At 40.7% G+C, this 26,690-nt stretch overlaps 2 non-coding genes across 2 annotated transcripts; one reads left to right on the plus strand and one right to left on the minus strand.

Annotated features, from left to right (window-relative positions):
* The first annotated feature begins 8,515 nt into the window (after nucleotides 1-8,515).
* LOC147937212 (small nucleolar RNA R71) lies at nucleotides 8,516-8,617 on the plus strand. The gene has a single exon (XR_015569779.1). It is a non-coding gene; the product is annotated as a small nucleolar RNA R71 (small nucleolar RNA).
* A 5,948-nt stretch (nucleotides 8,618-14,565) lies between these two features.
* LOC147937213 (small nucleolar RNA R71) lies at nucleotides 14,566-14,672 on the minus strand. Its single transcript, XR_015569716.1, has one exon. It is a non-coding gene; the product is annotated as a small nucleolar RNA R71 (small nucleolar RNA).
* Nucleotides 14,673-26,690: the final 12,018 nt, after the last annotated feature.

Consider the following 26,690-nt stretch of genomic DNA (forward strand, 5'->3'; position numbering starts at 1 on the left):
CTCCATAACAGCTTCCTTAACCTCAATCTCCAGCTGAGCTGTCTCCTTGATGATTTCCTCTCGAGGTTTGTGTGGTGGCAAGAGCTTAGGAGGTGGAGCTTTTCGCTTGGCCATACATTCTGCAAGCGCTTCTAATTGGATGTCAAGAGCAACATTGAACCTTTCCTCTAGTTTCCCTTATGCTGCTTCAAGCAGTTGAGGTTGGTCTGCCATCTGAACGTCTACACGATGTATCATCCGATTACCACCATCGGGTGTGACATCGGGTTCAGCCTCAGATAGTTCTTCAGATTGTGATTCTCAAACCAGTGCTCGATCATCAACTCGATCACTCTCATAGGGTAAAGGCTCAGGTTCATACTCGGATATGTAGTACTTGACCTCATTTATCCCATAGGGATCCACAGCCTCCCCATCTTGAACATCACTGTCCTCAGTTAGGTAATCCTTATAGTCATCATCAAGGAAAATGGCTTGGACAGGGGCATAATCCTTTGGGTTCTGAACAGCTTTACCTGGAAGCTGTTTGATCTTTGGAGGTGGTTGGATGTTGTGGTGGCCCTCGAGGTATCTCAGCTTAGTGTTGAGAGAGTCATACTTAGCAGTCAAATCGTTGTATCCAGAATCGATCTTGTTGCTCATCTCGGCAAAACGTTAGGCATTGTCCATTGCAGGCGATGGTTGACTCTGTATCATTTGTTGAATCAGTCCGCGTAGATCAGCTTCTTGGGATTGGTTCTTCGGGCCTTGTTGTGGTTGGAAACCAGGTGGTGCAATTGGTTTGTAGTTGCCTAAGTACTGCTGCTTAAGAGCATAGCCTTGATTGTATTACACAAAAGGGTTTTGCTGGCCTTGGTTCCCTTGGACTCTGGATGGGTAGACTTGGTCTTGAGGATTAGCAACATTGGGGTTACGGTAGGACAGGTTCGGGTTTGGTTTGTAATTGTTGTACCCCTTGTTATAGCCTCCTTGGTTGGTGATGTAGTTCACATCCTCAAGCTCAACATTCACCCCATCTTGTTGCAGAAACTGCTCTTCCTCGGAGATGGCATGGACATGCTGCTGCTGGCTTAGGAGCTTATCCAACTTGTCATTTACGGCTTTCATGTCTCTCTTGTACTTGGCATTTTCCTATCCAGTGGATCACATAGTGCGATCGTACTCCTCATTGTAATGCCCATCAGATTGAGCCAAGTTCTCCACTAGATCCCAACCTTCATCGACATTTGAAACATGTTATTTTGTATGGGTTATGTATGAAAGTGGAATGCAAGAGGTTTCAATTACTCTTATGCTGTTGTAGTATAAGAGATGTCAATCCATAATGAGTATGATGCAAGCAGTCTAGATGTGAACACTTATTTAAGTTAAGCCAAATATGAAATGGTTTTGATGTAACAGTTGTTGACAGAAATGTAAATGCAGAATACAAAACACTAAGATAATAGACTAAATGCAAGGTAATAACTGAAACTAAGATATGCAATGAAATAAGAGTGAAACTAAAAAGATGCAGAACATAAAGTAAGAACTTGGAAGTTGACTCGAGCAAGCACTCGATCGTATGCTTGATCGAGTAGAGGGTCGAGTGGGAAGTTACGAAAAACAGAAATCAAACTTAACAATCAAACAGAGCAAATCTAAATAGTTCAAATGAAAAGCGGATAACAATAATCAAATAAAAGAAATCAATAACACAGAAGGTCCTAGGGATGGATTCATGGGCTGGACTTGAGCTATACTAATTTAAACTGATTAACAAACCTCAATCAACAGTGATCTATCTATAGACAATGACCCTCTAATACTTGTTAATCCATTCTCATGACAATAACAATCAAGCTTAGATGCTCCTAGATCTAGTTCTCACTAGCTATTCCACATAAAAGCAGGCATAAAGATCCAGATCATCACATGTCAAAGATCACCTTGTGCAACCAATCTCTTGGGACAAGAATAATAATCTCTAGCATTAGTATTATCCAGAAGCTTAAACATTAGTCTGATGTTAAGCAACTAGGATCTGTTCTTACCCTCTCAAATATAAGAACAACATAGAGCAAGCCTAATCTAGATGAAATATTTATACAAACAAGCTTGATCAGTCTAAACTACCATAACTCTCATCCAACCTAATCCATCCCTAAGATCCTAACACACTACTCAGATTAACAACTCATGATGAACAAAATCATAAACCCAGAAATTAATGAAACTTGCATGATTAGAAAGTTAAGATGGAAATCTACAACTTTGTTCAAAGAAATAAACTTAGATTCTCAATACTCAAAGAGTTACAGAAGCAACAAAGTATGAAAATCTAGAGAAAAAGCTTAAAAGTGGCTGATGATGTAAAGCTAAAAGCTAAAATCCTAAAAAGGGTAAATACTAGGTTTTCTGATATTTTCTCTCTGAAAAGTGGCTTGTCAGCGGCCAAAGAGTACAAGGGGTATATATAGAAAACTAGGGAAGCCCTAAAACAGCTACAGGACAAAATAGGAAGGCGGCTCGGTTGACTCGACCATGTGCTCGGTCGAGTGCATGGTCGAGGCAGGTCTTCTTCTGCTCCTCTAAGTCGGTCGAGTCCCTCTTAGCACACGGTCGAGTCCCTCTTAGCACACGGTCGAGTGTGGTGGTCGAGTGGACTTTTAGACCTTGATTATCCTCTGCTCTAGCTCCTTTGTCTGCTTCTCTTGATGGCTTCACTTTCCCTCAGCACTTATCCATGCTCAATTGGGTCCTAAATCACCTATTTATGCAAGAAACAATGCAATGCAATGCAAATCTACTCTAATGCATAAACAACCCTAAAACTACTCAATGATCTGTAAATAACAAGCTAGTGAATCAAGCCAAATGTGTAAATAAACTAAGGTAAAATAAGATAAATTATGTGAACATCAACACCCCCAAACTTAGTCTTTACTTGCCCTCAAGCAAACAAACAAGACATGAGTAGGAAAGTGAGGTTTGAAGGTGGGATCTCAGAACCTTAAACATGCTAATAGACTAGCTAGAATCAATGTCCAATTTACTATTACTAGGTTGCAAAGTGAATGAGCTGTAATTAAAGATTTTAGACAAGCCTTTCACAACCTAAACTGATTAAAGCCTTAAACTTCCATATGTATTCAAATCAACAATTTCCTTTAACATTCATTAAACAAGAACATGAATCAGATTATGCAATGCTTAAACTCATTTGGCTTGGTAATAAGGGTTTAGAGACAGAAATTTTCTCTCTTTTGAGTTGGGCTTATCAATAACAAGGGTTCTCTCACAAGATAAATGGATTGAGCTTCAGAAAAATGCTAAAGGTAAGATCACTTAGACACATACAAGAACAGAACCTTGTCTACCCAAAAGTACCCAAAGTAAATGTTCCTAATCATTCTAAACCCATGATGTCCTATTTCTACCCTTTAACTTCATCTTTTTCTCTTTGCTTCTCTGTTTTAGGAGGGGTTTCAACTTGATTTCTCTTAGTGGAATGGGGTTTCTTTCTTATTTGGTAAGGTTCTTATTCTTACTTGTTTCTCAAGTCATAAAGCTTTTCACTGAACTCTTCTTTTCTTTCTTTCTTTTCTTTGACCAGAACCTTACTTAGAACTTTTAGTGCTCCCATTCTTTCACTTAGAGTTTAATTTTTCTTTAAAAACACTTCCCTCCTAAGGAATTAACCCTTCACACACAAGATTTAACATGGCTTGAAAGAAGGATTGGTTAAGGGTAGGGGAAATGATTCAATGATGAAATCAACTACTTGGATCAACAAGAGTGGTGAAAATGGGAAAAGATGATCCAAATATGTATAAAGTATCCATGAGTTTAAAGCAATGCCCAAACTGATAATTAAAAGTCAATATTAGGTTCTTATAATTAGGAAATGGTTTCATATCACAACATGCTTCAGTTTAGAAAGAATGCAATATAGGAATTCTAGACTTGGTTCAATCTTATATTTCTAACCACTCAACTAGCATCAAAGTACTAATAACTTGGGCATTGATCCTAGTTTAGTGAATTCAAGCAAGTTTACAAGGCTAAACTCATCATAGATCCCTAATGCAAATATGAAACAATCCTATATGAAATATGCTAAACAAGATCCTATTATGCAATGCAAACTACATGAACACTCTGTTTTTTTTTACAAAGATTTTGTGAAAAATTTTCAAATTTTTAGGGTTTTTCTATGCCTTAGATAATATTTAAATACTAACATGATAATGCTAAAAATTTGAACTAAGAGAATAGAAAATAATGTCAAATGTCATCTCAAACCCTTCCCCAAACTTAAATTAAACAGTCCCTTGTGTAAGAGATATTTGAAAGAGGATTCAAGATTTAAAATAAAATAAAACAAGAAATGCAATGATATTTACAATGAGATGGTGATTGTGGTACCTTATGGATTGTCGAATAAACTAGAATGGCCGTCATGTACTTGATCACGTACTCGAGCATGCACTCGACCGAGTGCTTGGTCGAGCAGCTGGTCGTTGTTGCATATGAACCTTCCTCTGTTATCTGTTTGATACCCCCTTCCTTCCTAGCCACGAAAACACTAAAACCAAACCAAAATACTTTAAATTTAGATTAATATTCACAAGGTTACCTTAGGGATTTCCTCCCTACTGAGCTTGTTTAAAGTCACTAAGCTTGATCGTTGGTGCCTTTTTAGGCTTGTTTTGGAGACCAGAGAGGTGATGAGGTCCCCCCTGGTTCAAATTGATCACCATGATCCTTGTTCTTCGTCAAAACAGTCACAACACCTGAACCTTGCTTAATCTTAACCTTGGGCTTTGGCCTTGCTTTTTTAACAGATTTCTTGTTGAGTTTCACTTGGAGATCTTTCACCAAGCTAGTCAACTCTTGAACAAAATCCTTGAGGTCTTGAACAACTACCTCATTGGAAGAAACCTTGGTCTTAGAGTTTATTTTTTTTCTTAAAAAAGTCATCATCTGCTTTATCTTCTATCACAAAGGGATGGCCTCTAATGGTGGGTTGGTTTGTTGCATTCTTGATATCATACCTCATAGTTAACCTATCAGCAATTTCAAGGCTGATTAAACATTTTCTAACATCTATCATTGCTCCAGCTGTGGCCAAGAATGGTCTTCCAAGGATAATAGGATCATCAATCTCTTGCTCTATCTTTATGATGATGAAGTCAGTTGGTATCCTGGCTTTGCCAATCTTAACTGGGAAGTTCTCCAGCTTGCCAACATCATCTTTCCAAGACCCATGAACAAGACTTATGTAGAGGTTGCTTGGTCTGAACTCCTCATATCCTAGCTTCTCTGTTATTGAGAAGGGCATGACACTTACAGAAGCTCCTAGGTCACACACACACTTGTTGAAGTGCATGTAGTTCAGTGAGCATGTTAGGTTGAATGAGCCAGGATCCTCAAGCTTAGTTGGAACCACAACAGTTCCAATGTCTTCTAGGTCCTTCTTGGCTTGATTCTTAGCCTTCTGCTTTGATATGTCAAGTAACATGCCTTTATAGAGTGGATATGGCTCATACTGCTCTAAAGCTGGTCCTCTCTCTTCTTCTTTCTCTTCAATGACAACCTCTTGTTTCAAAGCCATCACTTTCTTCTTTTCAATACTCTCCCTGATTTCCTTCAGCTTTTGTTCCTTAAAACGTCCTGGGAATAGCAGAGGAGGTTTGTAAGCAGGGGAAATGTATTTGACAAGCTTAACAGCTTATGTGGGATCAACTCGATCTGTCACTCGTTCGTGTGCGTGGTCGAGCACCTTGTCGAGTGGTTTTCCTGCTTCAATCTGCTGAGTAAAACCTTCACTCTGAGATTTATCTTGTGACAAATCCTCCCCATCTTGATCCTCATTGTCTTTGTTCTTCTTCTCAACGGTCACTTCATGCGGAATGGCCATCAGATCCTGCTTCTCAATCTTTTCTTTGAGCTGCCTAATCATTTGTTCTTTGAAACGTCATGGGAATGGCAGAGGTCGTTTATATGCTAGAGGAATGTACTTGGTGGGTTTATCAGGCTCAGAAGGGACCACTCGACTGGTAACTCGATCAGCCACTCGATCGCGTGTTCGATCGTGTGCTGAGTCGAGTGCACTATCGAGTGTTTTCTCTCTTTGGTCTCCTGCTTCATTCTAAGCTGAAACTTGTTGAATATCCTCCCCATCGTTAACCTCACTGCCCTCAGTGAGATATTCCTCAGTAACAAAGATAGCCTTGGCTGTAAATTCCCTTGGGGTTTGCATAGCTTTGCCAGGCAGTTAATTAGGCTTAGGAGCAGAAGTTGAAGCCATACTGCTCTCCAAGAACTGAACCTTTGAGTTTAAGCTCTCAAACATAATATCCAAGTCGTTATAAGAAGAATTCAATGTTTGGTTCAGCTCAGCAAACTGCTTTGCTTCCTCAACCTGCCCATTTACTTGTCTAAGTAAAAATTGCTGCATCATAGCTCTTAAGTCAGGTTCTTGGGCTTGTGAGGTATGGAACCCTTGAGGTTGACATATTTGAGCATGGAATCCTGGTTGCTGTTGCTTGGGTACATAATGGAACATACAGCTTTGAAACATGATTACTAACTCGAACAGACAGACGGTCGAGCACAGGCTCGAGTGAACCTTTGTTGGTGACTCGATCAACCAATCGAACTGACACTTGGTCGAGCATTGGCCCGAGCTGAGGATGAACTGACTGAAACAAGAGGACTGACTGAATCTGTCTTGGTGCCAGACTGTCACAAACAACTACTCAAATGGCAAAGGCGCCAAATTGAAACATGTTATGTTGTATGGGTGATGTATGAAGGTGGAATGCAAGAGGTTTCAATTACTCATATGCTGTTGTAGTATAAGAGATGTCAATCCATAATGAGTATGATGCAAGCAGTCTAGATGTGAACACTTATTTAAGTTAAGCCAAATATGAAATGGTTTTGATGTAAGAGTTGTTGACAGAAATGTAAATGCAGAATACAAAACACTAAGATAATAGACTAAATGCAAGGTAATAACTGAAACTAAGATATGCAATGAAATAAGAGTGAAACTAAAAAGATGCAGAACATAAAGTAATTGGAAGTTGACTCGAGCAAGCACTCGATCGTATGCTCGATCGAGTACAGGGTCAAGTGGGAAGTTACGAAGAACAGAAATAAAACTTAACAATCAAACAGAGCAAATCTAAATAGATCAAATGAAAAACGGATAACAGTAATCAAATAAAAGAAATCAATAACACAGAAGGTCCTAGGGATGGATTCATGGGTTGGACTTGAGCTATACTAATCTAAACTGATCAACAAACCTCAATCAACAGTGAGCTATCTCTAGACAATGACCCTCAAATACTTGTTAATCCATTCTCATGGCAATAGCAATCAAGCTTAGATTCTCCTAGATCTAGTTCTCACTAGCTATTGCACATAAAAGAAGGCATAAAGATCCAGATCATCACATCTCAAAGATCACCTTGTGCAACCAATCTCTTGGGAAAAGCATGATAATCTCCAGCATTAGTATTGTCCAGAAGCTTAAACATTGGTATGATGTTAAGCAACCTAGGATCTGTTCTTACCCTCTCAGATATAAGAACAGCATAGAGCAAGCCTAATCTAGAAGAGATATTTAAACAAACAAGCTTGATCAGTCTAAACTACCATAACTCTCATCCAGCCTAATCCATCCCTAAGATCCTAACACACTACTCAGATGTACAACTCATGATGAACAAAATCATAAACCCAGAAATCAATGAAACTTGCATGATTAGAAAGATAAGATGGAGATCTACAATTTTGTTCAAAGAAATAAACTTAGATTCTCAATACTCAAAGAGTTACAGAAGCAACAAAGTATGAAAATCTAGAGAAAAAGCTTAAAAGTGGTTGATGATGTAAAGTTAAAAGCTAAAATCCCAAAAAGGGTAAATACTAGGTTTTCTGATATTTTCTCTCTGAAAAGTGACTTGTCAGCGGCCAAAGAGTACAAGGGGTATATATAGAAAAGTAGGGAAGCCCTAAAACGGCTACAGGACAAAATAGGGAGGCGGCTCGGTTGACTCGACCATGTGCTCGGTCGAGTGCATGGTCGAGTCAGGTCTTCTTCTGCTCCTCTCAGTCGGTCGAGTCCCTCTTAGCACACGGTCGAGTGTGGTGGTCGAGTGGACTTTCGGACCTTGATTCTCCTCTGCTCTAGCTACTTTGTCTGCTTCTCTTGATGGCTTCACTTTCCCTCAGCACTTATCCATGCTCCATTGGGTCCTAAATCACCTGTTTATGCAAGAAACAATGCAATGTAATGCAAATCTACTCTAATGCATAAACAGCCCTAAAACTACTCAATGATGACCTAACAAGCTAGTGAATCATGCAAAATGTGTAAATAAACTAAGGTAAAATAAGGTAAAATATGTGAACATCAACATCCTTGTTGAGGAAGTTTCCATTGCTTGTGGTGTCCAGCAACATCCGTATCTTTGGGACCACTCCTCGGTATAGTGTACTTAGCAATGAAGCATTGCTGAAACCATGAAGAGTGCATCTGGTATCCCTTGAAACGTTCCCAAGCTTCGCTGAACGTCTCATTGCTTTTCTGAACAAAGCCGGAGATATCATTTTGCAGCCTTGCAGTTCTGGAGTTGGAGAAGAATTTGGCTAGAAACGCCTTCTTGCATGCTTCCCAGGTGGTGATGGAATCCTTGGGGAGGGATTTGTCCCAGATGTGTGCTTTGTCTCCCAAAGAGAATGGGAAAAGCCTGAGCTTGAATCCATCTTCACTAACTCCATTTATCTTGGTTAGGCTACAAAGCCTATCAAACTCATCTAGATGATATAACAAGTTTCATGGATTGCTCTGTTCCATATATAAACCCCCCTCTTCTTCCTCTCGCCTTAGAACGCCGCAGACCCTCAGAATAGAGAGCGAGAGCTTCTGGGAGAGATCGAGAGCTACTCAAAACTCTTTTCACTTTTGTTAGGATTATTTTTGTTTCTTTTTGCATTTTCTCTTAGATTTCTACTCTATACTCTTCTACTCTACTTCTACTTTTATTATAATGCAATTTTCGTTTATCTATGCTTTTATGTTTTCTGCAATGAGATCAAAGTAGTGTAATAAAGTTTCTAGGGATGGGATAGACGATTTTGTGTTCTTGATCGGTTAGGATGTCTTAGCTTTTATATTTTTCGTTTTATAAATTCCCTTCTAGATTGGTGTTCTTAATGCTATCAACAGACCGAGAGGTTGAGATTAGAACTAAGGTGTTTTACCACTGAGAGGTGTTGATGAAATGCTTGAATCAATCAATGCTAGAGATTTACTCACTTAGCCTAAGAGATTAGATGAGTAAGGGGTTTATTGACAATAATGGATCGGTTTGTATTGCCTGCTTGGTCATGTTTCTCCAACGAGAGTTGGGTAGGGAAGTGATTAAGATTGATTGTTTCTATCACGAGAGTGTTTTAACAAGATTTTAGAGATTCATTGTCTAGGGTATATCTGCTTGAGGCATGTAGGACATCTGTACTGGTTAGGAACACTTAGGATTCGAGTACCCCATCCTTAGGAACACTTAGTCGAGTACCCCATCCTTAGGAGCTCAATCACCCCACCTGATCCTGTACATTCGAGTGCTTAGTTCATGTGGTTCTTGTTTATATTTGCTTTCTTTGTTTATTTTAGGATTGTTAGATCAAACCCAACTATTGCTTGGCTTGACTTGCATAGTTCTGATCATATCTTATCTGCTAGCATAACAACCATTTGGATTGATAACCCTTTGTACTACAACAACATACGGAATTGATACCTAGGGAGAAAATCCTATTATCAAAAGGTAGAGAAGATTGGAGAAACATATGAGAAGACTGTTCAAGAGAGGTTGTCTCAGCTCGAGGCAGAGTCTCTTGCTTTGTCAGATGGAGAATCACGGCCACGGAACCTCACAACAGAAGAATATACAGAAATTTTCGTTGAGGTTACTTTTTTCTAAAACCAATACACATTTATAGTCTTGGAGTTTAATTTGTCATCCTCTAATCTTAACTTTTTCTCTTATTTTCAAGTCCATTGAGAAGGATTCAAGAGGAAGACCTTATAGCGTTGGAAGCCTCAAGGACTACCTTATCAATGTAAAGAATAAGCAAGTATGTGGCTCTTCTACCTTTGTGTCTCACCAAGAATAGTTGAAGGAAGCTCAACGCATGATAGAAGAACAGGCTGCTCATTCGTTGAGGCGTGATGCAGAAATTGCTGCGCGTGAAGCTGAGCAATCCAAAGTTATTGCTACCCAGAAGGACAAGATTGACCAATTCTGCATCGTGGAGGAGTTTTTGAGGGAATGTGATCCGCGGTTTCAGAATTTTGTTGCAAGCCATTCAGCTAAAGAGACAACCACAAAACCTCTTCCCCAAAATAATCCAACTCCAACTCCATCAACATCTGCTTAATATGTTTCTCTGTCTTAACTCTTTTTGGATGAACTCAATCTCACTCTTTTGGATGAACTCATTGCCACTTTCAGATTGAGTTTATGACCTTTTTTTATTTCTGTAATTTGAACATGTACCGTGTATTTCTATATTTCAATATTGCAATATTATGTCTTTCAAAATTCTAATCACTCTATTTAAATTGGTATACAAGAATGAAAGGAAGAGGATAAAGGGAAATTAGTATATGCAACATTCAGATTCTGAAATCAACATCAGTGGCCAAATAGTCGTAATTTAGTTTCTAAATAGTCTCCTCTAAGTCACTATGATAAGAGACTATATAGCGACTACGAAAACTGTAACGCCCCCAAACCGTCCTATGGCCAGACAGACCAACAGACACTCACAAAACGCTACGATGGGAACTGCGCTGAGCTGGTCCAGTCCAGGGACGGAAGCGGAGGCTTACTGACCGGTCCTCCCTAGCACAATTCCACCGCGACCGAGACAACTTAGGCTTTGCAACCCTCGCGGTCTGGTGCGTTGTGTTGGCCCAGACAAGGCTAGTACCATTTGAATTCACACAACAATACTTAAAACAACTTCATACTTTATTTATTTCATAAAATAAGTTTAGAAAACATTTATACAAAAATGGCGCCAAGCCTAAGGCCAAAACACGATAAACTTTAAGTTTTACAAAAACAACAACTTGCAAAGGCAATATAACACTACACCGGTTGGCCTAACGTCCTGTGCTCCCTCTAAGGCTTTTCCCCACTAAGGTTACCTGCAAACAAATTATGGAGTCTTAAGTGCTAATCACTCAGTGAGTTCGGGAACCTAACAAGAACCAAAAACCAACCCAAACCCAAGCAAGCAAGCAAACAACAAGCAAGCCTAAGCTAAACAAACATGCAAGACTAAGCTTTCAACATGCAAGGCTAAGCTATCAACATGCAAGGCTAAGCTATAACCAAGCAAGCAAGCAAACATTCAAACAATCAAATGGGGAAAGCATGCAGAAGATAATGAGCTAAACAAATAAATCTAGCAAGCAATCAATCAACAACAAAGCAATAAAACTTGAATAAAATATAAATAATTTAAACAAGTTTTAATTCTTATGGGCCTGGTATGCTTCCTCCTTCCTTTCAACAACTTTGTGAACACCCACACTACAACCTCAAAGGCACGCAACCAGAACATCACCTAATGCTACACCGTCGCGTAGACAGCTTCGACCAGGGTAGCAAGCCCAGTAACCTCCGAGCTCTTCGTGCCAGGCCCTACAACTTACGAACATGAAATAATGAACGCGGCTGCATGCTGGTACGGAATCATCCTGAGGACAGCCATACCCAAGTTTTAGTACGCTAGCAGGACTTTGTCGCGGACACAACGAATTAAAACTTCTACATTTGATACCTTGAGTTTATATGGTTCTTGGAACACATAAATTTACAAGTATCGTACAAATTTTTAACCTCTCCAGCACTAGAACTTGTGTACGGGCGTTTCACCTTTTGCACAATCTAGTGTCGAGACTAACCTTTAGCAATGCAATTAAACAAGAAAAGCAAACAAGAAATTCAAGTAAAATGAAGTTACACTAACATGCAATGCAAACAAGAAAACATGCAACAACAACAAGCAACATGCAAGCCTAAGTAACTAGAGAAATATCTAGAGACTAAGTGCTAAACATGCAAACCACTAGCAATAACATGCAACTTAAGAAACTACACTAAAATCTAGAGACTAAGCTCTAAATACTAACATGCAATGCACTCAAGCACACATGCAACAACAAAAACGCAACTTAAGAAAATAGAAGAAAATCTAGAGACTAAGAGCTAGGCGCAACCTCACTCTAACAAGCAAGGAAGCAATAGACGAGACTTAACTACCTAGAACTTGATCTAGAAGATAAGAAACGAATCTACCCAAAAATGCCTAAATTTAACTTGAAAGACAAATCCTAAGCAAATATCAACAAAAACCCAACCTATCATGTACCATATTACATGCTTCGAGACTCACCTGGACTTGGATGAAAGAAATGAATCTAAACAGACTTCTAGTCCTTATTGGCGAGAACTAGACGCGAACAGCTCCTACGGCGGAACACGGCTAACGACCTAGGCGGATGCGGCTAACAAATCGTGGAAGAGAAAAAGCTTCTGAGGAAAGAACTCTCTTTCTAACTCTCTAACTTTCTCTCTCTTTTTCTCTAAGGGTGGGATGAAAAACGACATGGCTTCCTAAGGGGGCTATATATAGTGGAAAAGGTGTGAGTTTGTGTGGTTTGTTGAGCCAATGCATGGCAAGCAAGTGTTCTCCTCTATGCTACAAATATACTTGGTGAAACACATAAGACTTGACGTAACATACACTTGTTCTTTTCTTTGTCTCACATTTTCCTTTGCATGAAATCTCATTGGTCAGATTGTGAGAAGACAAAATGATGATGTTTTCTAACTTTTCTTGCATGAAATCCTATTGGTTGATTAAGAAGACAAACGCTCCTTTATTTCTGGATTCTTGTCTGCTCAGTAGCGACACCGCGGTGCAGTCGATGGTTCGCGTCGCGGTACAGTCTCGAACAGATTCTGCGGCATGGTCACGGACGACCCTGTGGTGCGTATTGGATCTACGGTACGTCGCGGATCTACAGTACGCGGTACGGTACATGGTACGGTACATGGCTTCTTCCTCTTATCTCGACCATTTTTCTTCCCTTGTATTTTTAAGAATATCCTTCGAGAGAAAACTCTTGTCCGTCGATCATCCGTCCTTTAATCGATGGTAGACGCGTCTGGCAACGGCCATCGGCCATCTCTCGGACTATCCACATTCTCTCCAACACTTTTTCGGCAATTCTTCTACCTTCCTTCCTTGCCTTCTTTCCAAGTCGTTTCCAGGTCCTTTGGTCATAAGTTTTTATTTTAATTTTACCCTGTAGTGAGGGTCACTACATCCCCCCCCCCCCTTACTAGAATTCGTCCTCGAATTCTGTGGTTATCTCCACCTTTTCTTGTGATGCCGATGCTTCTTGTCATCTGTGTCTCCATCCTGCTACCACGGTGATCTCCCTTACATCAATACCTCCGTTGTAATGTTTCTGGAAGCTTGAACTTCCTCTCATTCCTTGGTCTTTACGAGTCTTCTTGACTTGCTTCAATCTTTGTCGTTCTTCACACTGTTAATTGTCCTTGCCATCACCTTTGGCTTTGTCTACTTCATTATATGCTCTCTCCACTCGCGCCATTGGCTAGCGCCATTGAAAGCTTCTTCATCTCCATCAACTGCTTGGTTCTCCATATTAGCATAACAACCATTTGGATTGATATCCCTTTGTACTAAAACTGCATAAGGAATTGATACCCTGGGTGAAAATCCTACTATCAATTTGGCGCCGTTGCCATTTGGTTGAATTTGCTACGTTTAGGATTTTAGCACTTGCTAGATCAAGTTCTATAATTTATTTTGGTTAGTTACTGACTTGTTTACTTTCGTATTTGTTTGTCTTGCATTTCAGGTACGACCCGAGTACCCACCTGACCCATCACTCGATCACCTGGATCGGGTTGACCCTCGTGTACTCACTCGGTCAACTGTTTGTGCATGCAAACACGATCCAAAGGTAGCCAACACTTGAGTCCTTTCATCGACAACATCGACAGACCTAGGGTACTACGTCAACAACAAGTCCAGCAACCACAACCATCAACAATTGAGGAGGAAATGAACGGTCCACCAGCTCCTCCAGGGAGGACCAACATATGAGCAGGAGATGCTCCATCTACTCACACTCAAAGAAATGGCATTGTGCCACCTGCTGTCCAGAACAACAACTTTGAGATCAAGAGTAGTCTCATCCAGATGATACAGAGCAACAAGTTTCATGGGTTGCCAATAGAGGACCCATTGGACCATTTGGATGAGTTTGATAGGCTCTATAGCCTAACCAAGATCAATGGAGTAAGTGAAGATGGCTTCAAGCTCAGGATTTTCCCATTTTCTCTGGGAGACAAAGCACACATCTGGGAGAAATCACTCCCCAAGGAGTCCATCACCACCTGGGAAGCATGCAAGAAGGCGTTTCTAGCCAAATTCTTCTCCAACTCCAGAACTGCAAGCCTGCGAAATGATATATCCGGCTTTGTTCAGAAGAACAATGAGACGTTCAGTGAAGCTTGGGAACGTTTCAAGGGATACACCATTCGATGCCCTCATCATGGCTTCAGCAATGCTTCATTGCTAAGTACGCTATACCGAGGAGTGATCCCAAAAATACGGATGTTGCTGGACACCACAAGCAATGGTAACTTCCTCAACAAGGATGTCGACGAAGGATGCGATCTAGTTGAGATCTTAGCTCAATCTGATGGACATTACAATGAGGAATACAATCGCACTGTGCGATCTACTGGAGAGGATGATGCCAAGTACCAGAGGGAAATGAATGCCCTTAATGAATAGCTGGATAAACTCCTGAACCAGCAGCAGCATGTCCATGCCATCTCAGAGGAAGAGCAATTTCTGCAACAAGATGGGGAGAATGCTCAGCTAGAGGACCAACGTTGCTAATCCTCAAGACCAAGTCTACCCATCTGCAGTACAAGGGAAACAAGGCCAGCAAAAGCCTTTTGTTCAATACAATCAAGGGTACACTCATAAGAAGCAGTACTCTGGCAACTACCAACCAATTGCACCACGTGGTTTCCAACCACATCAAGGCCCGAAGAACCAATCGCAAGAAGTTGATCTACGCGGACTGATTCAGCAGATGATACAGAGTCAAGTATCGGCTGCAATGGACAATGCCAAACGATTCGCGGAAATTAGCAACAAGATCGACTCAGGGTATAATGACCTAACCACCAAGTATTACTCTCTCAACACCAAGCTGAGGTACCTCGAAGGCCACCATAACAACCAACCACCACCAAAGATCAACCAGCTTCTAGATAAAGATGTTCAGAACCCAAAGGATTATGCTACTGCCCAAGCCATTTTCCTTGATGATGATTATACGGACTACCTCACTAAGGACAGTGATGTTCAAGATGGGGAGGCTATGGATCATTATGGGATGAACGTGTACCAGCATTACATATCCGAGTATGAACCCGAGCGTTTACCCGAGGAGACTGATGGAGTTGATGATCAAGTACTGGTTCGAGAATCACAAATCGAAGAGCCACTCAAGGCCGAACCTGATGACTCACCTGATGATTGTGATCGGATGATACATCAAGTAGATGTCCAGGTGACAGATCAACCTCAAATGCCTGCACCAAAAGAAAGGGAACTAGAGGAAAGGTTCAACTCTGCTCTTGACATCCAATTAGAGGCGCTTGAAGAGCGTATAGCCAAGCGAAAAGCTCCACCTCCTAAGCTCTTGCCACCAAACAAACTTCGAGAGGTAATCATCAAGGAGACAGCTCATCTGGAGATTGAAGTTAAGGAAGCTGTTAAGGAGATTGGTAATGAAATTCTGAGTAGTGGGGTTTGTTTTGATCCTGAAATGCGAATCAAGGAGAAATTGGAGGATCCTGGCTCTTTTACTTTGCCATGCTCGATAGGACTTCGAATTTTCAAAAATTGCTTAAGCGATCTGGGAGGTTCCGTCAGCATCATGCCACTATCAGTTACCAACAAGATGGGTTTCAGCACTTTTAAACCAAGTAGTCTGTATTTGGTTCTAGCTGATAGAACAATCAGACATCCGATTGGGATCCTGGAAAATTTGCCTCTCAGGATTGGAAGAGTGGAAGTTCCTACTGATTTCATGATCCTTGATATGGATAAGGAACCAGATGATCCAATGATCCTAGGAAGACCATTCTTGGCAACAATAGGAGCAGTGATTGAGGTTAAACAAGGCAAGATCAGAATTGAGCATGGGGAGCATTTCAAGATGGAGTTTGATGTCAAGAAAGGAATTAAAAGGCCAACCATTGATGGTCAAGCCTTTTCCACTAAAACAAATCAGAGAAAAGTCAAGCATCTTGAAGAGGTCAACACTACATTTGCTGTGGAACCTGGACAAAACTTGGAAAATCCATTGATTCAACTTGCTACAGAGGAAAAGATTCCAGAACCTCTCCCTCCCAATACCCATGCTTAAAGAGCATGGAGAGTCAAGCTTAGTGACTTTAAACAAGCTCACTTGGGAGGAAGTCCCAAAGGTATCCTTTATTTTGTTTTAATTCTTATTTATTTATTTAATCTTATTTTCTATTTTTGCATATTTTCATTTATCTAAAATAAATAAATAAATAAATAAATAAAATGGGAAAAGAGAAATAAAAATAAAGAGAAATTTTGGGGAACCCGAGGCTCTACCCGAATCTGTATCCGACGCGCCTGGTCGTGTTCCCCATCGAGTGTCGAGTGGAGTCTGAATTCCACAAAACCCTAACCCACTCTCGGTAAAGCCCAAGAAGCCAACCTTCCCTATTTAAGGAGCCTCAACCTCACAACTCCATAACACCCTAAGTTTTCTCTAAACCCTAAACTATTTGTCTTCCAAACTCCCTCTCTCTCTAGAAATCGAGTTTTCTTTGTTTTTGTGGACTAACCCTACTAATCTCGGCTTAGTCTATGTTCTAAAGTTCAAAGATCCGACAATGGCACCAAAGATGAAGACCTACCAAAAGAAGGGGAGCAGATCAACCTCCACCGCTGCTAGAACCGGAGGTGATGCCGCTGAAGCTCACGATTCACAAGGAAATGGAAACGTTCCACATTCCCAACCGTCGGCTGGACGTTTTGCATCCCCAACCCGATGCACGACCCGATCCGCCACCCGAGAGGATGCTCGATCAACCGATCGTGTAGAGACTCGTGTTCTCTGTCCTGATCCTGTAGATGTCGCAGTCCGCCGATCTCCTCGATGTAGGGACCTGTCTATGTCCAAGAGAACCGTTACCGACCCGATGGAGGTCGATTCTGATGGCGGTGGAGGAGAACAAGACGAAACCCAAACCTCGCGGTTAAGGAGCAGAGCTGCGGTTGCAAGAGGGAAGAGACCAGCCTATGAAAAGGCTGAGAAGGTAACCGAGAGAGCAGCTGAGGAAGAAGATCGAGTTTAGAGGAAGAGAGTCGTGACCAAGAAGAGGAGTAGAGAGAACGCACACGCCAAGCTTCACGAACGCTGAAGCAAAAAGAGGTGGAGACTTTGGCCAAGCTTTTCAAGGTCCTCGGCAAGATGAGCTTTGTAGGAACCCATTTCCCTCACCGTGAAACAATGAAGCAGTTGGGAATCGCAAGAGACGTCGAGTTCCTGTTCGACATGTGCCACCTGGGCAAGATGATGCAAGCAAACCTCGAAACTTATGAGGAGGAGACGGTTCACTTCCTCTCCACACTGCGGTTGCACTATTTTGAAGACCACCCGACCCTACTACCCAATGGGGAGATCAGGTTCATCACCTTCTCCATGCACAACAAGGAGTACCGACTTACATTCAAGGATATGGAGAAGTTGTACGGTTTCAAGGCTGGGACTGGAGATAATATGGAAGTGAGAAAGGAGGAGATGAAGTCCCTACGGCTGACAATAGGCGACAAGCTTCCTTAAGTCTACAAGCTCCAAGTCTGCTCATATAAGGAGCCCTGTTTTGAGGTATTTTCACAAGTCCCTCGCCTGCACTCTTTTTGCTAGAAAGGAGACTGAGAATGTGAATGATCATGAGCTCCAGCTGCTAGATATCTCCTTTTGTGGAGTCTTAGACAATGCTAGGGATGGTACACCGCTAGTAGGAGATGCCGCGGACACTAGTATGGTCTTTGTGCTGCTCGATCAGTTCCTCTACCTGAAGTCTTGGGCAATGAAAACTGAGAGGAGGGATGGAGCTGGAGAGATCTCCATTGGAGGATTGGTCACACCAATCTTGGTAGCCTGCGATGTGCCCTTGAAGGGAATGATACATGAGCCGAGGTGGCTAGACATCGACTACCTCACGTTGGCGAGATTCTTGGCTTATGAGAGGCCAAATGATATGTTCTTGTTCAAGTTTGTCCATCCAGCTGCAGGGGCAGCTCAAATGATCCTACCCAACGTCGTGAGTACCAAGGTCCAGCTAGGGAACAACATAGACTTCACACCACCTTTGGAGGAGCTGTACAATTTGGAGGAGGAATCCGAAGCTGAGGGAGAGCAAGCGGAGCAAGGACAGGGAGACAACTCGGATGAGTATGATTTTAAGGAGTATGTGTGCTCTCAAAACCAACCTGTTGGGGTGAGGGAAGTTCATAAGACGATCGATTGGCTGAAAAGGATGAACAAGGTCCTAGCCAAGAAGGTAAAGAACCTCACTGGCTCAGTGAAGGTAACGGGAGGATAGATCAAGGAGTTGCAAGACAAGGCAAGCTGTGCCTCAGCTCCCACTTCAGCCTATGCACCCACATGGATGGGGAGGAGCGGACTATTAGGAGGAATGCGAGGATTAGCAGGACATTCTCCTACGAGCCCCAAGCATAAGAGGGAGTCACGAGATCCGAAAGATCGAGGAGAAGCCACTTAGACGCCTATCTGATGCCCGACACGATGGGGTACATGATGCCTTATCCGATGCACCCATCGAGCACCCATCCGGGTGACCACTCAGGTACTTTCCCTCCGCCTTACCAGATGTCGTATCAGATGCCATACTCGATGCACCATGCAAGCGGCTATACGGGTGATCATTCCGGACCTCTCTCACCATATCAGTCGTACTACCCGATGCCATACCGGATGACCTACGCGACGCCTTACCCGATCAACCCCTCGGATGCTGGTTCGAGCAGGTCGTCTGTGCGCATAATCGAGCTCTCTGATGAGCGAATCCCGGCACCTGCTGAAGCCGGTGGAGATCCTCGCTACACGTTGGCGAGTATGGAGGCTGCTACAACCTCTTTCTTCACCAACCCATGAGGTAGCACATTCATCCACCTCTGTAAATAACATTGCATTTAGTTCAATTCATTTTGTGTAATTCTTGGATTCTTTTTCAGACTTTTATTTACACAGGGACTGTGTAATTTAAGTTTGGGGGAGGGTCCTAGGATGTATATAACATTGTGCTTTATTTTCTTATTTCAAATTTTTGTATACTAGTTTTATTCATTTGAGTCTGCATCTATTTGCATAACCTTAGCATTTTTAGGTCATTTACTGTAGGAATCCACATTTAGGCCATTTAGGGTGTTGCATTCTTGCATTTGCATATTTTGGATGAAAACAAGTGCTTAAGAGCCAAGAATGGGGAGAAATAAGGTCGAACCCGAGCACGTACCCGAAGGAGCTATGGAGCAGGAAAAACAATCCGAACACCAACCTGATCGAAGAGGATCTAAGAGCAGAAAGAACAATCCAATGACCTACTCGAAGAGCAACCCGAGCACATCCTCGTGCACCCCATCGAGCAGAACCTCGGGCAGGACTGGGAAGCTAGGGTGAATGGGTTTCCATATATAAACCCCCCCCTCTTCTTTCTCTCGCCCTAGCACGTCGCAGACCCTCAGAACAGAGAGCGAGAGCTTCTAGGAGGGATCGAGAGCGACTCAAAACTCTTTTCACTTTTGTTAGGATTTATTTTACTTCTTTTTGCTATTCTTTTAGATTTCTTCTTTATACTCTTCTACTCTACTCTATCTTTAATATAATGCAATTTTCTTTCATCTATGCTTTTGTGCTACAATGAGATCTGAGTAGTGTAGCAAAGTTTCTAGGGATGGGATAGACGATTTTGTGTTGTTGACCGATTAGGATGTCTTAGCTTGGTTGTTTATGATTTATAAATTCCCTTCTAGAGTGGTGTTCTTAATGCTATCAACAGACCGAGAGGTTGAGATTAGATCTAGGGCGGTTTACCACTGAGAGGTGTAGATGAAATTCTTGAATCAATCAATGCTAGAGATTTACTCACTTAGGCTAAGAGATTAGATGAGTAAGGGGTTTATTGAAAATAATGAATCGGTTTGTATTGCCTGCTTGGTCATGTTTCTCCAACGAGAGTTGGGTAGGGAAGTGATTAAGGTTGATTGTTTCTATCACGAGGGTGTTTTAACAAGATTTTAGAGATTCATTGTCTAGGGAATATTTGCTTGAGGCATGTAGGATATCCATATTGGTCAGGAACACTTAGGAGTCGATTACCCCATCCTTAGGAGCTTTCGTATTTAGATTGTTTGCACTTTTATTCATAACTCAATCACTTACCCAAACAGGTACACGATCACCTGCTTCGAGTAGCTCGTCGAGCTGTTCTTGTTTATCTTGTTTACTCGATCACCTCACCCGATCGTGTACTCGAATGCTTGCATCGAGTGCTTAGGTCATGTGGTTCTTGTTTATATTCGCTTTCTTTGTTTACTTTAGGATTGTTAGATCAAACCCTACTATTGCTTGGCTTGAATTGCATAGTTCTGATCATATCTTATCTGCTAGCATAACAACCATTTGGATTGATAACCCTTTGTACTATAACTGCATAGGGAATTGATACCCTGGGTGAAAATTCTATTATGAAACAGGAATGAAACTAGAAAGATACATGACATAAAGTAAGAACTTGGAAATGGACTCGAGCAAGCACTCGATCGTATGCTCGATCGAGTACAGGGTCGAGTGGAAAGCTACAAAGAACAGAGATCAAACTTAACAATCAAACAGAGCAGAACGAAAGTAAATCAAACAGCAAGCGGATAACAGTAATCAAATAGAGAAATCAATAACACAGAAGGTCCTAGGGATGAATTCATGGGCTAGACTTGAGCTATACTAATCTAAACTGATCAACAAGCTTCAATCAACAGTGAACTATCTCTAGACAATGATCCTCTAATACTTGTTAATCCATTCTCATGATAATAACAATCAAGCTTAGATACTCCTAGATCTAGTTCTCACTAGCTATTGCATATAAAAGCAGGCATAAAGATCCAGATCATTACATGTTAAAAACCATCCTATACAACCAATCTCTTGGGATAGACACAGTAATCTCCAGCATTAGTATTATCCAGAAACTTAAACATTGGTATGATGCTAAGCAACCTAGGATATGTTCTTACCCTCTCAGATATAAGAACAGCATAAAGCATGCCTAATCTAGAAGAGATATTTAAACAATCAAGCTTGATCAGTCTAAACTACCATAAATCTCATCCAGCCTAATCCATCCCTAAGATCCTAACACACTACTCAGATGAATAACACATGATAAACAAAATCATAAACCCAGAAATCAATGAAACTTGCATGATTAGAAAGATAAGATGAAGATCTACAACTTTGTTCAAAGAAATAAACTTAGATTCTCAATACTCAAAAAGTTACAGAAGCAACAAAGTATGAAAATCTAGAGAAAAAGCTTAAAAGTGGCTGATGATGTAAACTTAAAAGCTAAAATCCCCAAAAGGGTAAATATTAGGTTTTCTGATATTTTTTCTCTCTAAAGTGGCTTGTCAGCGGCCATAGAGTACATGGGGTATATATAGAAAAGTAGGGATGCCCTAAAATGGCTACAGGACAAAATAGAGAGGCGGCTCGGTTGACTCGACCATGTGCTCGGTCGAGTGCAAGGTCGAGTCAGGTCTTCTTCTGATCCTTTTAGTCGGTCGAGTCCGTCTCAGCACACGGTGGAGTGTCTGGTCGAGTGTGGTGGTCGTGTGGACTTTCAGACTTTGACTCTCTTCTACTCTAGCTCCTTTGTCTGCTTCTCTTGATGGCTTCACTCTCCCTCAGCACTTACCCATGCTCCATTGGGTCCTAAATCACCTGTTTATGCAAGAAACAATGCAATGCAATGCAAATCTACTCTAATGCATAAACAGCCCTAAAAATACTCAATGATGACCTAACAAGCTAGTGAATCATGCAAAATGTGTAAATAAACTAAGGTAAAACAAGGTAAAATATGTGAACATGAACATCCCCAAACTTAGTCTTTGCTTTCCTTCAAGCAAACTGATGTGTGTAGAATTTCACTCCAAAACTTTTACCTGAAAAGACTACACAACGACTGAAAGTGCACAGTTAATCAGTGTAGTATTTTTGGATTGATCCCACAAAGAGAAATAGCAAACACAAATTGAATTATCAGAGAAAGAACTATGGATAGGACTGAATAAGAGATTGGGGTTTTGGTTTTCCTAATAACTATTGCAAATAAATAAATACGGTTTAAAACTATAAGACTAAGGCGTTGAGAGTTTTGGGAGTCATCTCAGGGTTTTCATGGTTCTAAGCAATATTAAGTGTAAGATCTAACAAGTAAATACCAATTTTCGGTCTAGGTTCTCAACTACGAAACACTAATGAACTAACAAGCTATTCTCACATAATGAAAGTCTAAAGTCTTCACACTCCGTTACTCAACTCTCGCAGGCAACGACGCATGTCAACCAGCTTGATGTTCATATATTTTACCCTGTTTTCCCTTAATATATTCACATCTTTTGCATCCTTTGCTATCCTTTTTGACCATTATTGCATAGTTTTAGGATTGTTTTTGCATTAGAGTGTAGTTACATTGCATTTGCATCTTTTCTTGCATAAACAGGTGATTTTGGAGCCTAAGGAGCATGGAAGCAATGCTGAGGAGAAGTGAAGCAATCATGAGGAAAAAGCAAAGGAGTTAAGGCTGGAGAACCAAGGTCCGGAGTCCCACTCGACTGCCCACTCGACCAGACACTCGACCGTGTGCTGAGAGAGACTCGACCGAGTGGAAAAAGCACAAGAAAACCCAACTCGACCGGTCACTCGACCGAGCACCGGGTCGAGTTGGCCGAGCCGCCTGGCTATTTTGTCTTTTAGCATTTTTAGGGCTTCCCCTCCTTTTTCCTATTTAAGGACCTTGTACGCTGCAGCCACCAGGAGGCAATTTTTTAGATATTCTCAAACCTAGTATTTTACCCTTTTTGGGAATTTATGCTTTTTGCACTTTTATTTTCTTAGATCTTGTACCTCTTTTGAAGGAAAAAACACAAGATTCTTCATACTTGTTTGTTTCATAACTTTCAAAGTATCAAGAATTCGAGTTTGATCCCTTCTCCAATATTGTAGATCTCTGTTTTATCTTTCTAATCATGCAAGTTTCGTGTTTTCCTGGGTTTATGACTTTGCTGTTCATCATGTGTGATTGTGAGTAGTTTCCTTAGCTCTTAGGGATGGTTTAGGCTGGATGAATGTTGTGTTTATTTGATTTGGTCAAGCTTGATTGTTGTAGATCTCTTCTAGGCTAGATGTTCTTAATGCTGATCCTATAACTGTGAGGGTAGGGTTTGATCTCAAGCTTCTTAGCATCACACCAATGTCTAAGGTGCATAGATAAGGCTTGCTAAGAGATTAGAAGTCTTGTTTGATTCTTGACATATTGCTTAATGCTTGCTTGTATAGATTCTTTACTTTGTGAGAACAAGTCTAGAAATATATGAGCTTGATTGTTTTTGCCATGAGAGTGGATTAACATGTTCTTAGAGATTAATGTCTATAGATTAGCTCATGTTGATTGAGGTTTGTTGATCAAGTTAGATAACCACAATCTAAGTTCAGACCATGAATCCATCCCTAAGAAGTTCCTTGTCTATTGATTTCTTAGTCTAAATCTTGTTGTTTGATCGTTGTTTGATTTACTTTTGTCTTGCTCTGTTTTGTATGCATTGCTCTGTTTTACGTTTTTGTTCAGCTCGACCCTGCACTCGATCTACATTTGATCGAGTGCTTGCTCGAGTTCATTCCCAGAACTCTTGTTTATGATTTGTGTCTGTCCTGTCTTGTTTTTTATTTCATTCTAGTTGCATTTCTGTTGCATTCATTTAAGTTTCCTGTTCATTACTTTCCTTGCATTAGTTCATTACATGCATTACGATAGTTTGATCTCTGTTCTAGTTTCATTATTGCCATAATCATTTTGTTCCATTACATTTAGTATCTTGTCCATTCAGCTTTTACATTCTGCATTTTACATTCTGCAATAGGTTGTTAGTGACAACCACCCTCTATAATTGGCTGAACTTAGACAAGTATTGCACACATTGATTGCTTGCATTCACTCATTTAGGATTGATACCTCTTATACTACAATTGCATAAGGGGAATTGAAACACCCTGCTTTCACTATTGTTCATCATCATCATCACATCATTCATTCACATTCCATTTCACACACACACAAGAAAGGAACTCGTTTCACAGCTAGTTAAACAAGTTCGATACATTCACCAAACTTCGTAACTCAACTTACGCAGGTTACGAGCAAGGTTTCGGCATAACACTAGTTCGGAGAAGTAGGATAACGCGGTTAGCGCTCCCGTTCTCTAGATCAGTACTTGGTGATCAATCCAAGCATAAGCATTAAGATAAAGATGTCCCAAAATAACTCTAATATCAAACCGAAAATAAGATCTAACAACCTAATTGAAGCGAATCTATGAATTCCCCTTGAATCACCCCATGAAACCCAACAAAGTAAACTACTCGCTTATGATGCAAAGAAACGACATTGATATTATAAAGTATAGCATGAAAAGTGAATCAATAAACAAAAAGGGGTTCAAAGGAAACTTCTCTATTTGTCACAAAAGTAATTGATCCCAAAAGCAATGATAGTATGAAAGAGTTAGAAAGAGAAGAAAGAGAGATTGATGGCAGATCTTCAAGCTTCAAGAGAGACGGCGAGCGAGAGAGAAAGAGCTTCTCTGGTCGTGGCTAGGGCGGCTCCAAGGGCTGTAGAAGATGCACACTTGAACACCCTAGGTTTTAAGAGTATTTATAGGGTTTTGTTTTAGGGTTAGGGTTTTGTAAGGGTAGAAACGTCTTCTCCTCTTAAGTGCAGGACAAGGGGCGGCGAAGGAAGCTTCTGGACCGTGTAGGAGGCTTGGACTGGGCCGTGGTGATGGTCGCTGGTCAGGCCTTCAATAGAAGCCCATCGGCTGGTTTGTTCTCTTCACGTTGGTTTGTAACACGTCTCAGTAAATCGGGCATAACACGTCTCGATGACTCTTCCATCTTTCCATGGAATCAAAGCATGATATATTTTTATTTGTGGAAGGTCTTCAAAAGTGGCCCGTACTGTAAAGCTCTGAAACTTTCCTAAAATATATTTTCCTTGTCTTTTGGTCCTTTTTGCTATAAAACCTGTAAAACCTTCTTGAAACCTAAAATACTTGATAATAGACATTAAAGCATTGAAATCATATCAAAATCTTCCTAAATGCATATGAAAACTATAGCTAATATGGGTAAAATAATGATGTTATCACAAACAAACTAGACATGAGTAAGAAACTAAGGTTTGAAAGTTGGATCTCAGAACCTTAAACATGCTAATATATTAGCTAGAATCAATGTCCAAGTTACTAGTACTATGATGCAAAGCGAATGAGCTATACTTAAAGGTTTAGACTAGCTTTTCACAACCTTAACTGATTCAAGCCTTAGACTTCCATATGTATTCAAATCAACCATTTCCTTTAACATTTATTAAACAAGAACATGAATCAGATTATGCAATGCTTAAACTCAATTGGCTTGGGAATAAGGGTTTAGAGACAGAAATGGTCTCGCTTTTGAGTGGGGCTTATCAGTAACAAGGGTTTTCTCACAAAAAATGGATTGAGCTTGAGAAGAAGGCTAAAGGTAAGATCACTTAGACACATACAAGAACAGAACCTTGTCTAGCCAAAAGTACCCAAAGTAATTGTTACTAATCACTCTAAACCCATGATGTCCTATTTCTACCCTTAAACTTCATCTTTTCTCTTTTGCCTTTTTTTCTCTTTGCTTTTCTGTCCTAGGAGGGGTTTTTACTTGATTTCTCTTAGTGGAATGGGGTTTCTTTCTTATTTGCTAAGGTTCTACTTTTCCTTGTTTCCCAACTCATAAAGCTTTTTACTAGACTCTTCTTTTCTTACTTTCTTTTCTTTGACCAGAACCTTACTTAGCACTTTTAATGCTCCCATTCTTTCACTTAGAGTTTGAATTTTCTTTAAAACATTTCCCTCTTTTCACTCTTTTCTTTTCTTTTTGAACTCACCAAGTCCCAAACCCAGTATTTAAACCTCCTAGTCCTATCTAGTTTGAAAACTGCAAACTAGAACTACACAAGGTTTTATTCTTGTCAGTTCAAACCTAACATTTTCTACCAAGATCAATCCCAAACTAGGCCTCATACACACAAGATATAACATGGCTTGAAAGAAGGGTTTGTTAAGGGTAGGGGAAACTGATTCAATGATGAAATCAGCTACTTGGAGCAACAAGAGTG

Source organism: Camelina sativa, chromosome 10 (assembly GCF_030686135.1).
Source record: "Camelina sativa cultivar CO46 ecotype springtype chromosome 10, ASM3068613v1".
Lineage (NCBI taxonomy): Eukaryota > Viridiplantae > Streptophyta > Magnoliopsida > Brassicales > Brassicaceae > Camelina > Camelina sativa.